Raw genomic sequence first — 17,340 nt, 5'->3', positions numbered from 1 at the left:
TTTAATACCTGTTTAAAAAATGCTGCCTTTCCTCGCGTGTGGAAAATGGCACGCGTGTTTCCTGTCTTCAAGTCTGGAAACAAATCTGATGTTTCCAATTATCGTCCGATCTCTCTTCTATGTGCAACCTCTAAGCTTTTCGTATAAGCTTTGCACAGCGTACTTTCCTTCCATCTCAAATATATCATAGTACCGAATCAACATGGCTTCATGTCGGGTCGCTCTACTTCTACCAACCTAGTCACGTTTATGACGTATGCCTCTGCAGCAGTCCTTCAGAGGGGTCAGGTTGACACTGTGTACTGTGATATGAGCAAAGCTTTCGACGTTGTTACTCACTCACTACTTCTTGAAAAACTTCTACTCTCTGGCGTTGAAGTCTCACTCGTAGCCCTCCTACGCAACTATCTCCTTGATCGCTTCTGCTTTGTCAGTGTCAATGGACAGACTTCTTTCGTTTACCCTGCAACGAGTGGAGTTCCTCAAGGTTCAGTACTAGGCCCGCTTCTCTCCTCTGTTTTTATTAATGATGTTTCCTCGGCGATAAAGAACTCCTCGTTTCTTCTTTATGCTGATGATATAAAAATATTCAAGGTAATACATTCTTTTCAAGATTGCTTGTTGTTGCAGTCGGACATATCTGCTTTTTCTGATTGGTGTGCGAAGAATCGACTTACCCTCAATTCTTCCAAAACTAGGGTTGTGTCCTTTACTCGTAAAACACATAGCTTTCTCTACCATTATTCTGTGAATTCTGTGCTGTTGGACAGGGTTGATGAAATTAATGACTTTGGTGTACTTTTTGACCGCACCCTCAGCTTCTCCTCTCACACTAAACGCATTGCTCAGCGGGCTATGCGCACACTCGGTTTCGTTTGCAGACTTTCGAGAGAGTTCCATACTCCACTTCCGTTCCTAAAACTGTACCTGTCCATATGCTTGCCTGTCTTGGAGTATGCGTCGGTTGTTTGGAATGGCACTTGCAAATCGAACTTGGACAAGGTTGACAGAGTACAAAAAAAATTTTTACGGATATTTCTTTATCGCTTTCCTTGCGCAACTTCCCCTTCTCGCTCCACCAGGAGCGCCCAACTGAATCTTCCTTCTCTTCACTACCGTCGTATCAGACTTGATATCATATCTCTGTACAAACTCCTTCATGGCCACATTATGTGCCCTCAGCTCTTAGAGTACATCCTACTGCGCGTTCCGCGAAAGAGCATGAGGGAATTCAGACCATTTCAGGTTTCTCCTCTTCATTCCCACTCACCTCTGGACAGGATGCAGTAGTTATTTAACTCTTTTTGTCCTCACCTTGACATCTTCCAAAACTCGCTCTTTTCATTTACATTGTATGTTCGCAGCGTTGTATTCTAAATAGTACTTTATCACATATTACTCCCACTTTCTAGCCTTAATATTGTATTTACTTCACTTTTTGCTTTTTCTCCTGTTCAATGCTGTCTTTGTCTTGAACTACTTTTTATCCGTTTCTTACTTATATTTCAACTTTAAACTTTATATTCGAATGTTACTGTCCCTTGTTCAATTTTACTTCTTTATTGTATTATTCTGTATGTCTAGCCTGTGTTTTAAGTACCATGTACTTGTTGCGCCTGGAATGGTTGTTTATTTTATGTATATTTCTATATTAATTTAATCAATGTCAGTTATTTGTTGTTGTTGTTTTTTTCTCTTCTATCTACCGTTCTTTTTTTTTTTTCTTTCCTGGTGTGCTAAAAAATTATCTCACTGTGTATATAAGGGATTCTACTCATTGTTTGCTTACTTTCCGTGATACTTTTCGTCTCAGTTTCATTTCATGTATTATTTATTTCTTTTTTTTTGTGTTCTCTCTGTGTGTGCAAACATGTTTGTGCTTTTTCGTTTTTGTTTCTTTTTTTATTTGTGCTGCAGCACAAAGACCGCATGGTTGTTCCTGCGCACATTAAATAAAGATTGATTATTATTATTATTATTATTATTATTATTATTATTATTATTATTATTATTATTATTATTATTATTATTATTATTATTATTATTATTATTATTATTATTATTATTATTATTATTATTATTTAGTGTTATGTAGTTGATCTTGACCAGGATTAGTCCTGTGAGGATTTTAGGGGGAAAGAATATAAGTGCAAATTGGAAGGAAAAACACGCCGATTATGGCGCTTCCCGCCAACGCTTCCTCCACCATCGACGCGTTGTTTTTCCTTCCGCTTTTCATTTATATTCTCTCTCTCTAAAATCATCACCGGACTAATTCTAATCAAGATCAACTACATAACACTAAAATAATAATAATAATAATAATAATAATAATAATAATAATAATAATAATAATAATAATAATAATAATAATAATAATAATAATAATAATAATAATAATAATAATAATAATAATAATAATATTCCCATACGTTTACCTTGGACTCATAGACTGTTGGAATTATATATATATATACCAAAATCCGGCACCTAACAAAACAGAGATTCAACAGCGGGGAAAACACAGGTTGCTGGAGTTGGCTGTCCGGGTGACCTGCGCAAAACATACACACTAAAGGTTGCTTTCACGACCATTTCACAACGGTATGCGGAGTAATTTGACACAGCCTTCGAGCAGATAAATAAAAGACAGACGTTGTGAGCTAGGGCACGATTACCGTCATCCCACCTGTTTTACCGCGAAAACAGTCATAGTTTCGCAAATACGTAAGAAATTTGCATAACATTTTTTTTACATTTATTACGGGCTCCTAGAAGCAACTCAACTACTCATGATTGTTTAAGCAAAACTCTTTTGAACGCCGTGCGTTTTGAAGCTTAATTTACAGAAAGCGGAGCCTTAAAGCCCCTGTGATATTCAGAACAAAAACGAGACTCCTATAGATTAAAAATGGAGAGTAATGCATGAATGCGTTTTTATCATTAGGATACAAGTTCTATTGCGGCAAGAGTTTGGTCCGTGAATATTTTTTTCGGTGATTACGCATGGTCAACGCGTTAACAACATGCATCTTCTGCCAAGAGTTTAATTTCGGGAAAGCAGGAGGCGATCTAAAAGCGCCAAACATAGCGACAAATTGTCTCGGCCGCATCATTTCCACCCGGCCCACTCGCGTGCTTCTTAGCCGAACCTAGTGAACTGGCACCGATGACTGGTTTATTCAGTCACGAGTAAACACGCCCTTAGTACGAGAGCTGCCACGAGACCACTAATGGGGCGTGACCCTGAATGCCGGGTCCAATCTGAGCCGAAACTTTCCAGTTGTTAATTGTTTCCAAAAGACTTAAACGCTTAGCAATTGATGTGTCGTGGACCGTGCTCACTTTCCCGCCCGCAGAAATCCTCTCCGAGCCATGCTGCAACAGATGAACTGAGAACCAAGGAACTGAGTCGGGAATTCGAGTCCCGAATGTAGATCGCCGAAACTATTGAGGCACAGGGCTTTCAGCCGCCGTGAATTATGCTGTCCGCCTGTTCTAGCGAGCTGCTTATAGCGAGATTCAGCTTAGCGAAAACGCACTGCGGTAGACTTTTTCCGGACTACCGGACTCCGGCGTTGCATAGGGCCGCCCCCCTGCTATTTACCGATCGTGTAGAGGAAGTGTCCGGTAATACGCTATATGTCTTCGCTATTACGCACCTGCTCAGCTAAAAGTGTCTAAAGTCGGTACAAGGCTCCTGGGTGCAACGTCGACGTTAATAAATGGTTCGTCGTCAATGTGCGTATATTAATATTTCATAGTTTCTTTCCACTCATCGAAGACCTTATTCAAAACGATAGGTATACCGAATGCATATGACTTACGTACTTACAACGTTGCTTCGCTTAAGTGTCAAGTAATTGACAATAATACATGGTTAACAACAACGTTCATCCATCATTTCTTTCTCCCGAGTCAAGCAGACTAACGCCATCGACTTTTCATACCAAGAATAAATACTGAATGCAGCCGTCATACGTTACAAGTTATAAGGGACAAAAAATGGAATGATGCCAATACTGCACAAAACGTCCTGTCCGAAACTCATATATTTCAAAAATAATTGAAACAGTCACTTATTTATGCACCATTTTATACCATGATTCCATGCTCCGCATCTTATTGGGATAGCGTTAGAGGGAGTCTGGGCCAGTCTTGTATACGATGCAGAAAATGAGCGACCAATTACAATTACAATTACTCCACGTGGAAAGTAATTGATTACAGTAGTCAATTACCGACCCGAAAGTACCTCAAGAGATAAATAAAATTCATCGATTACTATTGAGTTACTTTCATTCCATCAGTTACCATAAAGAATACTTTATAGAAATAAATGAACTAGCGCGGATTGTTTGGTATTTTGTTACGTATTGCTATTATTGAAATGGGGTTGTTTTTCGAAGTTGCCGCTAATTCTTCCACGTTTGCTCGTCAGGTGATCAGCAGCTGTCGAACACTCTTTCAATAAATACGCATAGGGGAAAACAGCATACTAAAGCATGAACACCTTGCACACGAGGTCGTGCAAAAAACCTTCAAAAGAATGCTTTGCGTGCGTTCTGGCGATACATCCGCGCCTTCATTCCCTGCGTTGAAACTGCAGAGCTGGGCGTAGTAATAATTTGTGGTGCCAGTGCGGAGGGGGGGGCTACGGAGCGTGCGTGTGATATTTCTAGGGAAGGTCGTAGAAAATGGTGATCGTGGGGGGCCCCCAGATGATCGCGCGCGATGCATACTTTACCGCAGCATCGCTCTGACATGCCAGGGAACTTTCACGCTTGAACCAGTGTTTGCCGCCTAGTTAGGTTCTCAGCCTGGTGCAATTGTTTGCATCTTGTTTTTGGAAAAATGCAGTGATTGATTACGAGTAATCTATTACAGGAAAAAGGTAATTTAGATACTCGGCACGTTATCGTCTAAAAGAAATAATCGGGTAATTACAAAATTACAGGGAGATTCCACTGAATACAATTACTTGCAGCTGTCGTCCTGATGCAGCGGCCACAGCATGCTTTGCAGCAAACTTGTCTCCGAATGATTTCGCGAGACAAGCAGCACGCAAGTTTTTCCCCAAGTACGACGTGTTGCCTGCACCAGTTACAAGACCTTACTTGTGGGGCATGCCAGCCCATGTCGATAAGATGCCATCTGCTGCCGACACCGAGGGAATCGCGAGCGCATTCTCCATGCCCGAATTGGTTGCAGCTATAGATGAAGCCAACCGAAAGACAACGCCCGGTCCGGACTCCATTACGTACGAGGTTTACAAGTACCTCAGTGGTGATGCACTTCCTCAGCTCCTTGACACCATTAACAAGGTATGGCTAGACGGCGATGTACCAGACAGCTGGAAATCGGCTATTGTGATCCCTATTCCACAGCCGGGGAAAGCACCAACAGACCTAAGCAACTTTCGACCTATTTCCTTAACGGTAACAATTTGCAAGATTGCTGAGAAAATGCTCGTCACACGAATCTCGTGGTGGCTTGAACATCACGGTTTCTACCACCCGGCCCAGATTGGCTTTCGACCATCTATAGGCACAGAAGACGGATTGGCTGTCTTGGCGTCCTCCGTATTATCATCAACACGCAGCCACAATGTACGCACCGTCCTCGCCATGGATGTAGAAAAAAAAGGCTTACGATAATATCAGTCATGCTGCCATTCTGGATTCAATTGACATGCTTCATTTACCACTTAGAGTACGCAATTTCGTAAAATCTTTCCTTGAAAGCAGACAATTTGCAATACGCCTCAATAACGAGGCCATAGGATCATTTGTCCTTCTTCGCGGCGTACCCCAGGGATCGGTGTTGTCACCAACATTATTTAATATTGCGTTTATCTCACTTGCATGGCGGTTACATGAAATTTCTGATGTTAAATTCTTAATATACGCTGATGACATCACGGTGTGGAGCACACACAACGACCTACTGACTCAATCATCGGCCCTGCAATCAGCTTTAGATATTACGTGCACATATGCATCTTCCATTGGCCTTGAACTTTCCGCCAGTAAAACTACGTTCATATCAGTCGCCAACCGCTGGGGCCGCCGTAAACTATCGGCAACTCCTATTCGTCTACATCTATCCGGAACCCCACTTCAGGAAAGTCCAACAGTAAAAATATTGGGCTTAACAATTCATGAGTCAGGAACTGGAACTACATGGCTGTCTGGCGCTAAAAAACAGGCGTTACAGACACTGGGTTTAATTAGACGCATTGCTCCAAAAATGGGCGGCGCTCGCTCAGATGTTGCGAGACAGTTGGTGAGGGCAGTTGTGCAACCGCGCCTTGTTTATCAAGCCCAATTTCAGCATTTGACAAGGGCCCAATGGGATCGACTTGAGGCTATAAATCGAGAGGCAATGAGGGTCATCACCTGCCTCCCTCGCATTACACCAGTCGTGGCGCTCCAAGAAAACGCACAACTAAACACAATAGATGAACTGGTGCAGCAACGGCGTGATGCACGCAAGCTTAAGGCCACACTTTCTCACGCAACGTGCGCTCTGAAGGCTTATGCTTCGAAACATTCAATACTACAACCGCCACAGCCAGTTCTTCCTCCTTGGCGTTTTGTACAGCTGAGCGATAACAAGCCAACTGTTTTACGCCGACCAAGAACACAGGAAACGGCGTCTTCACTTCGCGACCGAATTATGGAACAAGACGCCCGCTTGCCACATGGTTCCATTATAATTTACGTCGACGCAAGCATCAAAGCCTGCGAAGTGATAACAGCAGTTTACTGTCCTAGCAAATCTTCATTGAACAAGACGTCAACATTTCAATTACCGGAACCTCCATCTTGTTTTTGTGCGGAACTGCTTGCAGTGCAAGAGGCGCTTCGCTCTGTGACCGCCATTCCCATGCTTCCCACGGCCCATATTATCATACGTACAGATGCTCTCCAGGTGACAAAGCTACTTAGACGAGTTAGTAGTAGCCCGGAAATCTGCCAGAACATGCACAGTCTAGCGGCTCGCATACCAAATCCAATTCGTATTGAATGGACCCCGCGTGACCTTTTAAGTGCTCAAAGCCAAGTAGATTCTGCGACCCGCCTTTCAAACTCAACATCGACATCGCCAAACCTCATAAAATTGGACAATGCCACCCTGCTTTTAACAAGAAAGGAGCACCTCCGGCGCCGTACACGTGCTCTTATACCTCCGTGTACGGTAAGCCTCCCCCGCGGTCTAACCCGTGCAGAGGAGGTGGCGCTTCGGAGGATTAGAGTTGGGGTGGCCCTAACACCAGCAGTGATCCGAAAGTGGCCACAATTTCGGTATTTATATCCACACCCTGGGTGCCCCATCTGCAAGTCAAGAAATATAGAAGCTGACATCCATCACCTACTGTGGGATTGTCCAGCGTTGAAGCCAACGCGGATCCGGCACCTGGTGGCAGCTGGCCTCTCCCCCCATAATCCGCAGTCATATGCTGTTTGGACACTGGGACCGCATCATCGTTCACTCCTCGATTTCATTGCATCAGCCAACCTTTTTTCATTTATTTGACCTTCATCCATCATAACATTCCTTTTATGCCCTGAGGCAATAAACTTCGCAAAAAAAAAAAAAATTACTTGCAATGTGTTACGCGAACTTTCTTCTGTGAATGGAAAAAAGACCACCTTCTTTAAGACGTGGCCATTGTTCAGGCAGGTGGCGACCGTCAGGTGGCAGGTGACATATGACCGAGCGCTGATCGCTTGACAAAAGGAATCTGGAGTCCTTGAGCAAGTGGCATTATACAGCCACCTGTCCCAGTAAGCGGAATCAGTTTACTGAAATGTATTGAAATTGAGTTAGTTTTTTATCAGCTGCCACCTGCCTTGGAAGAAAAAGTGTCCAGATACATGAATTAGGAACAGTTAGGGGTAAGGTTTAATGGAGAATACTTCAGTAATCTGCCTTTCGATAATGACATCGCCTTGATAACTAACTCAGGGGACAAACTACAAAGGGTGCTTAACGAAAGAGAAAAGCAAAGCAGAATGGTATGCCTAAAAGTTAACATCTAGAAGACTAAGGTAAGGTTCAACACCTTCGGAAGGGCACAGCAGTTTACAAAAGGTAGCGAAGTGCTCGAAGTGGTAGAAGAATGCGTCTTCGTAGGACAGAGAAGGCAGCGACAGCAGATCCGGACCACGAAAGGAAAATAACTATTGAATAATAACATTGAGATGGAGCACATTTGACACGTACTTTTAGATCAAGGACGGCAAGTTACCAGCATCACTCGAGAGGAGAGAGTATAGCAGCTGTCGGGTTGCGTGAGGTCAGGAGGTCAGGTGACATGGGTGACCTTTGCTGGTGGACAGGCTGTCAGCAGACGTGCTGGTCACGTGACATGGCCCAGAGCGGTAAGCTGTATCCATAAGTACCTATGTGTGTTAAAAATTGAAAAATAAAGAATAAAAAGTGGCAAGTTTTTTTGCATTTGTGTGTTGCATCTGAAATTACTTTGTGAACATTTTTCATGCGAAAACAACATGTTAATCCTGTTTGAAACACACAAGTATTCTCTCCAGATTCATTGTTTAAATTATCTGTAGACATGCCTGCATCATAAATCCTAGTAGTTGTCGAAACTTATTTTTCTTTTCTGCCAATAGTTTGGGGCTAACAATCTTGATGGGTTCCGTGGGAACTGTTTATGTGTGCACGTGTTTATTGTGCAATAAAGTTCTATGTTCTAAGTTCTCTGAATCTGGTTGCAACAGCAGGGTGAATACGTCTCTCTCAGACACAATTTCTATTAGGCTTCAATTTGCTCAAGAGCCCTGGTTAAATTCGGTTCCGTGAAGTTTATGACAGCATAGCCAGCCGCGTGCAATAATTGCGAAACTTCACTGCTACGCAAGCCTATTCTCTCAGCGCGTGGATTGTACAAAACCACCACTACACATTTAACTTGCTCCCGGCCGAATGGAGCTGGCGAGTATAGCAGCTTGCTATAGTGCGGCGCCTTGGCTTCCTTCGCCTTATCGTTCAGTGAAAATAAGGTCAAGCTGAAGGGGGGGGGGGGGGGGGGCGATTATGTGCCTAAGGAACACCAGTCTTAAACCCGTGGTCATTCTCTTCTGCAAACTATACTCGCCCTATCCGGCAGATAAGCGCGCACATGCAGGTTTCGTATTTTATTTGAAAGACCATGAATGCGCTCAACGTCATCGAAATACACTGCACCGTCGCGCTCCCACAAGGCATGTTAGGAAATAGCTACAAATGGCGCTTTTACAGCAGGCGGAACCGGAAACAGTGCATTCAGTGGCTCTCGTCTTTGCACCGATATTAAATATCGCCGTTTATACGTCACCGTAACTTTCATCCTTCGAAGACGCACTAGATACATAAAAGCAAATACACGTCGTGTAAACGGGCGTAAAACGAATATCCGAAAAAACAAGCTGGCTTTAAACTAGTTCAACAAGGGCCGCCCCCTCTCCGGACTTTAAGGAGATTTAAGGACAAACCGTACGCGTTAACCAAACGAGCTGCGCCGCGTTGCGTGGAATACAGTAATTGCAATTACCCCTTTTAAGCGGGCCAAGCGCTCAGCCTCGCGGTAATAAAACGCCGCCGTTTTACTGCCGACGTCTTTAGAGGAAGCCGAGCTGAAAGTTTCTTCGCATGCGAGGTAGCGCCAGAAAGAGCGCGGCCTACTGAGCAGGGCAAGCATCGCGTGATCGTGCTGAACAAGCGCGGGCTACCGTTCCATGTGCTCGGGTCTCGCCTATCGGGCACGCGGGTGTCGCAGGGCGGCTGCGGTCACCGGGGCAATGATTGCCTCTCGATGAGTGAGCGTCGCTATCGGCGGATCTTCGCGGGAAACGCTACCCCAAGCGGACACCGTGCGCATCCTCCACGCAGACTCCGCTTTTCTATCCCTTCCTCCCTCGCATCGGTGGTTTCCGTTCCAAGCCGCTATCGACGCACATAAATGCCTGACCGCGTACCATTGTGAAGGCGAAACCGAATCACCAACACGCATCTCGGATGGTGCGCTTTCTCTTTATATAGATCAACCGCATAGAATGGTGAGGTGTTATTTTTACTTACTTTTACGTGAAACGCATGAAAGGTGAAAGCAGGAAAACGGACGGGACAGAAGAGAGACAACACGTGGGGCTCGTTTCGAAGCAGGCGCGACCTCATCGCGGGCTCATTCCCTCTCCTCACCAAATCGCTTTCGATCTCGCCGTATATGTCCGCGTGGCTCGTTTCCTGGTAGCACCGATGTAGCGCTGAGCAGCTTCCAGTTATTCCTCTTCCGCAAGAAGTCAGACTTTCCAGCGGGGTCACTTTCGGTTTTACCTCATTACTTCATCCCTGTCATCGGAAGAGAATGCAAGGGAGTGTACACGTGTCCCGAGTTGTAGAGGTAAAAAGAGAAAGAGCGCACCGGCGCGTCCTTCCTCCTCCAGGTTATTTTCCCCGTTGTTTCGGTTCGCAGATCCCGTCTGTACGTGCCTTGCAAAGAGCGGCCCCAGTCCATACGTTCCGATACATCAATGAGTCGCAGGCGGACGGACGTCTTGTGGTGAAGGGCGGCACAGAAATATCAGTCTGTGCCGACGCTAAACCGCAGCCGATTACCTTAACAGTTTAGCGTCGGCTACAGCAGCTGGGCTACAGTAGCCAAACCCTAAACTATGCAAAAATAACTGTAGTTTTATGACTCATGTAGTTTCATAGAATTAAATGATAGCTAGCGGTGTTACACGGCAGCGCTAATTGCATTTTGAGGTCTCAGCGGCTGTTCAGTATACAACGGAGGTCACGGGTCGCATTGCAACCGTTCAACTGACAAGATGGCGGTCAGATGACTTGACGCACCAGCCGTGTCGGCGGCGTTTCCCACCGCCGTGTGTCTTCAAGTCACATGAAACGTTCTTGTTATCTTGGTCAGTATAAGTACCAGCTTGCAATTGGGAAGGTGAACTGCTGTTCAAATGAACGGCAGTCGGTACGACTCGTGTAATGCACACATTGTTTTATAGCTGTACAAGTAAGTCAATTAGTACATCCCCCACCCATCTGTAATGTTGTGCCCGAAGGGTATCAGTAAATAAATTAATTCCATACATCATCAAATAGGAACGAAGGGTACGACGATTTGATGATGTATGGACTTAATTTATTTACTGATACCCTCGGGCACAACATTACAGATGGGTGGGTGATATACTAATTGACTTACTTGTCCACCTATAAAACTAATGCGTGCATTACACGAGTCGTTCCGACTGCCGTTCATTTGAACAGCAGTTCACCTTCCCAATTGCAAGCTGGTACTTATACTCACCAAGATAATGAGAACATTTCATGTGACTTGAAGACACACTGCGCACTGTTTGAGGCTTATCGGTATGCATGGTTCCAAATCGACGCTGGTTATTAGGGACGCCGTAGTGGACAGCTCCGGATTATTTTAGACCACCTGGGGTTCCTTATCGTGCGCTGACATCGCACAGCACACGGGAGCCTTGCTTTTCGCTGCCGTCGAAAAGCGGCAGCAGCGGCCACAGATGTCGTCCCGCGTCACTGGGTCAGCAGTTGAGCGCAGTAAACCCTAAGGCATCGTGGCAAGGCGGATTATACAGTATATCTTAGTTAAAACTGTGGTCACCAGAGCCTCAGATTCACATATAACTCGAACCAAGCGCTACATAAGAATTATTTCTGCTATAAAATGAGCCTAACCCTGAAACCGAAACTTAGCTAAATTTTACTGTAACGACAAATCACATGAATACTACTTTCTTGTTTTTTGAAACACCAGTTCTGGTGAAACTTGCCTTGAGACTTCTGAGACTACTTAGAAATTCTATATCACATACACTGAACCGGATGCTGCTGGCGTACAGATAAAAATAGGTCCACTTCGCTCCTGATATATATATATATATATATATATATATATATATATATATATATATATATATATATATATATATATATATATATATATATATTATATATGGGAAGAAAGCGGTGCGCCTCTGCGACATTGGCCATTAACGTGTTTGGCTGGGCTAGTTTGACATTATTCATTATTATTAACGAAGCAGCAGATGCAGGAAGGTAACGCAGAACAAGTGGCTGTTCTATCGTCTTTTTTTTTTTTTATTGTTATTATTGTCAACGTCTACTAGTTCAAAACGAATCGTTAATTGAAGATGCTGCAGTAAAGAATAATAAATTCTATATTCCATGCATTCCAGCTATAGCTTACTTTTTCGCTGTCGAAATACACGTATGAGCTTGTGAAAAAAGTCTTCTATTTATGTTTACTTGATTCCGTTGGTAAATCAGTGCAATGGCCCTGATTGGACACGCTGTATGTTGTAATTCGTTTCTCTCAGTTTTTTTTTTTTTCTAAATATCATTTTAAGCATTATTTTCAAAAATAGGGCTCGCAATAACATTTGAAAGAAAAAAATTCCGGAACAAAACTGGGTCTGGCCTGTGTATCGCACAAAGAACCCAATCTTAGTCTACGTCCGGGTATTCAGCAAATTACTTGCATCATTTTGCAGAACCTGTTGGAGTAGAGTTGCTCTAAGCGACATGTGAAGCATCACATAACTGCAGGAATAGCTTTGCGATTCACGACGGTTACAAAATTTCGAGTTTTTCCGTACTTCCTGTGTTTTGCATCGAAAACGAAAATTTTGCATGTGTGCGAATGCAGCGTTTACGAACACATCCAAGAAATTGCGTGGAAACGACTTCTCTGCGTTTTCCATATAGAGCGTACTAGTTCATACGGTACTTATGGCGTTATTTCTTAGAAAAGGGTGGTTCAGAACGTATTACAGTTCGATCATTTAGAGCCGGACCGGAAGAATATAAAATCGAGGAAATCCTGCTATTTTTTTCCATCCTACTAGAAGAAAAACTGTTTTTTTTTTTTTTTCATTATTATTCTTGTCGTTCACCTTAAGAGAATGCGAAGTTTGAGTGAAGTCATAAACTTTGAGAACCGATCGATGGCCAAATTACGGCGCAAGCGTAAAAATATCGCCAGACTGCTACCATTTCGGGCCCCTACCGTTCATCGTTTAAAGACATGCGGTAGGGGCACGACAAGACGTACAAAGCAAAATAAGGCTGCGTTTCAATTCTTTTTCGCGCTCCGGTCATTACCTTGTCACACTTGCGATCTCTCTCTGCAGCATCGAAATTGCAAACACGATAAGACGCATGTCCTTTCGACGGCTGCGGTACTCGGACTAAGAAAAGCCGGTGTCAACAGCACGACCTGTTGTCTCCAAGCGTCGTCATCCGCTCTGTCTGAGCGTGGTAATGGAGGACAGGTATACAAGGGAAGGCGGGGGGGTAAATGAAAAAAAAAAAGGGGGGAGGGGGGGGGGGGTATATAGAAGCAGGGCGGAGGGGGGGGGGGGTGAGAGCGAGCTAAAGTTTCCGTCATTTCATGTGTTAAGGCCGACAACTCGACGCATGCAGGTGGTCCGCTTCTCGGTCGGTAATCGCCGATGGTGCCTCAGGCTCGAATTGGGCAACATTGACGCTGGCGTGTATCAATCTGAACCATGTCGACAGCATGGCGCTGCAAAGAAAAAAACTACCGTGGGCTGTATTCAACCCACAGCTGGTGGCGGCCGCGAGCTTTATTCGAGAGCTGAGCCCGCGTCTGCGTGATACAAGCGTCCAGTGTCCGAACAACACAGGCAATCGGACGGCCGACGGCGGTAATCCCACCCGGTGATAGATTTGGGGGCACTAATCATTTTATTTTAATGGTTATTGTTTCCCTCAAGCAAATAGGTGGCGAGAACGAAGCGGTGCCCTTCTCATTTGGACTACATCCCGTCGCCAATCTGTGGACTCCCCAGGGGCAGCATGTTCGCGACTCGTTTGACTCGATTGACTCGATTCTGTTGGCCACCGCCATGAAACACAATCATTGGAACCGAATGCAACTGTTGATATCTGCTCATGTTATAGAGATATCATAGAGAAAGTAAAAAAGGAGGATGGGGAAATAAAAGTAGCATGACAGGAACGCTATTGAGGCATTTTTCTTCTAGGTGGGCATTTTAGGCATCTTGCAAAGTAGGCATATGTTTATCTTTCGCGGCACTGAAGTCCGCGCATACCAAGTCAGTTCAGTTCAGTCTTTCAGTCGTGTCCGACTCTTCGTGACCCTATGGACCATGTCACGCCACGCTTTCCGGTCTCTCACTATCTTCCTAACATCACATAACTTCATCTGCAGCGCCTCGAGGATGCCATCTAACCATTTGCGTTCGCTGCCTACCCTTTCTCCGGTGATCCTCAACCTTTCCCAACATCAAATCTTTCTCCAGCGACTCCACGCTTCTCATCATACGACCAAAGTAGCTGAGTTTTAACTTTAGAATTTGACCCTCCAATGAGCAGTCAGGGTTTATGGTCGACAATATCGACTGATTTGATCTTCTGGCAGTCCAAGGAACTCTCAAGAGTCTCCGCAAGCACCACAATTCAAACGCGTCAATTCTTCGGCGGTCAGCCTTCTTCACAGTCCAACTCTCGCATCCATACATAACAACTGGAAAGACCATAGCACGAGTTATACGGATCTTGGTTGGAAGACTAATGTCTCTGCTCTTTACTAGACGATCAAGGCTAACCATGGCTCTCTTTCCCATAAGCAGGCGTCTTCTAATTTAATGGCTGCAGTCTCCTACCGGGGTAATCTTGGAGCCCAAGAAGAGAAAATCTGTCACAGCTTCCACTTCTTGTCCCTTGATGCTCCAGGACTTGATGGGGCAAGACACCATGATCTTTGTCTTTTTAATGTTCAGTTTAAGCCCAAACTTCTCATTCTCTTCTTCTACGCGCATCAGAAGTCTCTCGAGTTCCACTTCACTTTTTGCCATTAAAGTGGTATCATCCGCATATATAAGGTTGTTGATACGTTTTCTAGCAATCTTCACTCCAGCTGAAGACTCGTCCAGACCGGCCTTCCTCATGATGCACTCTGCATATAGGTTAAATAGGCAGAGCGACAGTATGCAGCCTTGCCCCACTCTTTTCTCAATCGAAAACCAATCAGTAAGACCATGCCCAGTTCTGACTGTAGCCTCTTGCCCTTCATACAGGTTCCTGAGGAGACAGATGAGGTGAATTGGAACTCCCATCTCTTGGAGAGCTTGCCACAATCTGCTGTGATCTACGCAGTCAAACGCTTTCGCATAATCAATAAAGCAGAAGTAGATGGGTTTCTGGAACTCTCTTGCTTTTTCCGTGATCCAGCGGAGGTTGGCAATCTGGTCTCTAGTTCCTGTGCCCTTGCGAAACCCAGCTTGCACGTCCGGAAGCTCCCGATCTACATACTGCTGCAGCCTACCTTGGAGGACTTTAAACATCACCTTGCTAGCATGCGAAATAAGCGCGATCGTACGGTAGTTGGAACAATCTTTGGCACTGCCTTTCTTTGGAATGGGAATGTAAACTGACCTCATCCAATCCTGTGGCCAGTGCAGGGTTGTGCAAATCTTCTGACATAATGTATGCAGAATGTTAACAGCGTCATGGTTGAGGTTTTGAAGCAACTCAGCTGGAATGCCATCAATTCCGCTAGCTTTGTTCTTAGCAAGGCTGGCTAAGGCTAAGGTATACCAAGACCTGTCTCTTAATTCTTTTATCTGAAGAGGTTTCTTCTAAACGAGAGGAGCATTGCAAGTTAGTACGTACGCGCAGTGCCTGAGACGCCCAATGAGACTGTACTGCCCGCACGCTGACTCGCTCATTTTTCCAGCCATATACCGTACCCATTTCCTTAACCGTCTGAGGAGGCCAGGGTGACAAACAGGCAGTCTCTGTATCCCTCAACAGCTATTGAAGGTGTCCTTTCACAGCCACATTCTCAAAAGGGCATCGATGTAGAACCGAAATCAGTTTTTCAGGTCACATATTGAGCGTATACAGGATGCGCAGTATAGACAACTTGGTGCACCAATGCTGTCCATCATCTCATTTGGTCAAAGCCAGCCAGGCACATCAAGATAGAAACGGCAGATTGATGTACCATACCTAATGATTCTGCCACCAGTTTTCTCGCCAGGAGGAAGAAAAAAAGAAACGTTTGTTACTTCCGTATAAAGTAGTGCAATGCACTGTCCTTGACGAAATTATCGGCTGGTAACGACTCGACTGCACTGTATCGGTATCTCTTTAGGTGCAAATTACTCAGCGGTCGATATTAAAGACACATAGAGTTTTTGCAAGCTATCGCTGTGTTTGCGCGTTATGTGTGTACCGAGGGCGGACGTATGGGTTTGACAAACAACGAAGCCCACCTGTCTTAACTTTCATCAAGGTGTAGGCAAACGCGGAGTAGCCGTTGTCTTCAGTGTAGTGCGATCGCTAGCCTTATGTCTGCCTCAACATCCCATAAATGGCGAATAAAACCAATTTAAGCTGATTACCGGCACCCAGAAAGATTATATGCGGTCATCCTCAAAGGGCTTGTATCCGAAAAACATACGGCATTATTACAGATGGATTGGTCGAAGCCGTGATCTTTGCCGAAATATTTTTCTAAATCGAATGAAAAATTGTTTCACTTTGTTTCTTCCATGATTCTTAAGTTTACGCGCTTCGAAATGCTGTTAATTACGCCAGACAAGAACCGCTTTAAAAAGGGCAGGCTCCTTGACTACAACCCAGGGCGGTCACAAATTCACAGCACTGCGCCTTGCGCAGCCCGTCAACGCCCCTGTATCGCGGAAGTCAGGAGAAACCGGTATCCTAAATGAGAAAGTTTACTATATGGTCCTTATAAAAAGGCTTGGAGCGGTTAAGTGTTTTCCGATGAGGGCACAGCCAACGCAACTGCTGTTGTCTGCATTCCATTGACGAGAGCGGATGCTCACAGGCTGCTTCGCATGCCTACGCATAATTCCATGGTGACTTCTTGGAACTCTCCGGGACGGTGGAGATGTCGCTTGTGAGATATTGACATCTAAAGACCTGAAAATGCAACTACTGCACTGGCCGTACCTCTGCGCTGAAAACTGGAATGTCACCTGGTGATTTCGAGCAGCGTTCACCAAGTCGTATTTCTTTCGCATTAGAACCGCTCAATCGTAAGGACGCAGCATACGGTTACAATAATTGCCCCAGAAGGCTCACAGGACAGTTAAATATCTTGAGAAGTCTGATGAGGGCATGTAGACACACTATTCTTAGGTTGTCTGCCCTCGAAACTTCGTTTTCCTGTTATTTCTCGCCCCATTCAAAGGGCACCCGACTATACACATGGACTTTGTTTGACGTTCACTACCTTACCGTTTAGCCCTT

The sequence above is a fragment of the Amblyomma maculatum genome, chromosome 1 (assembly GCF_055883805.1).
Source record: "Amblyomma maculatum isolate TAMU_Amacu chromosome 1, ASM5588380v1, whole genome shotgun sequence".
NCBI classification, from domain to species: domain Eukaryota; kingdom Metazoa; phylum Arthropoda; class Arachnida; order Ixodida; family Ixodidae; genus Amblyomma; species Amblyomma maculatum.
The sequence above is the reverse complement of the archived record's forward strand: the minus strand, read 5'-3'. Positions refer to the sequence as shown.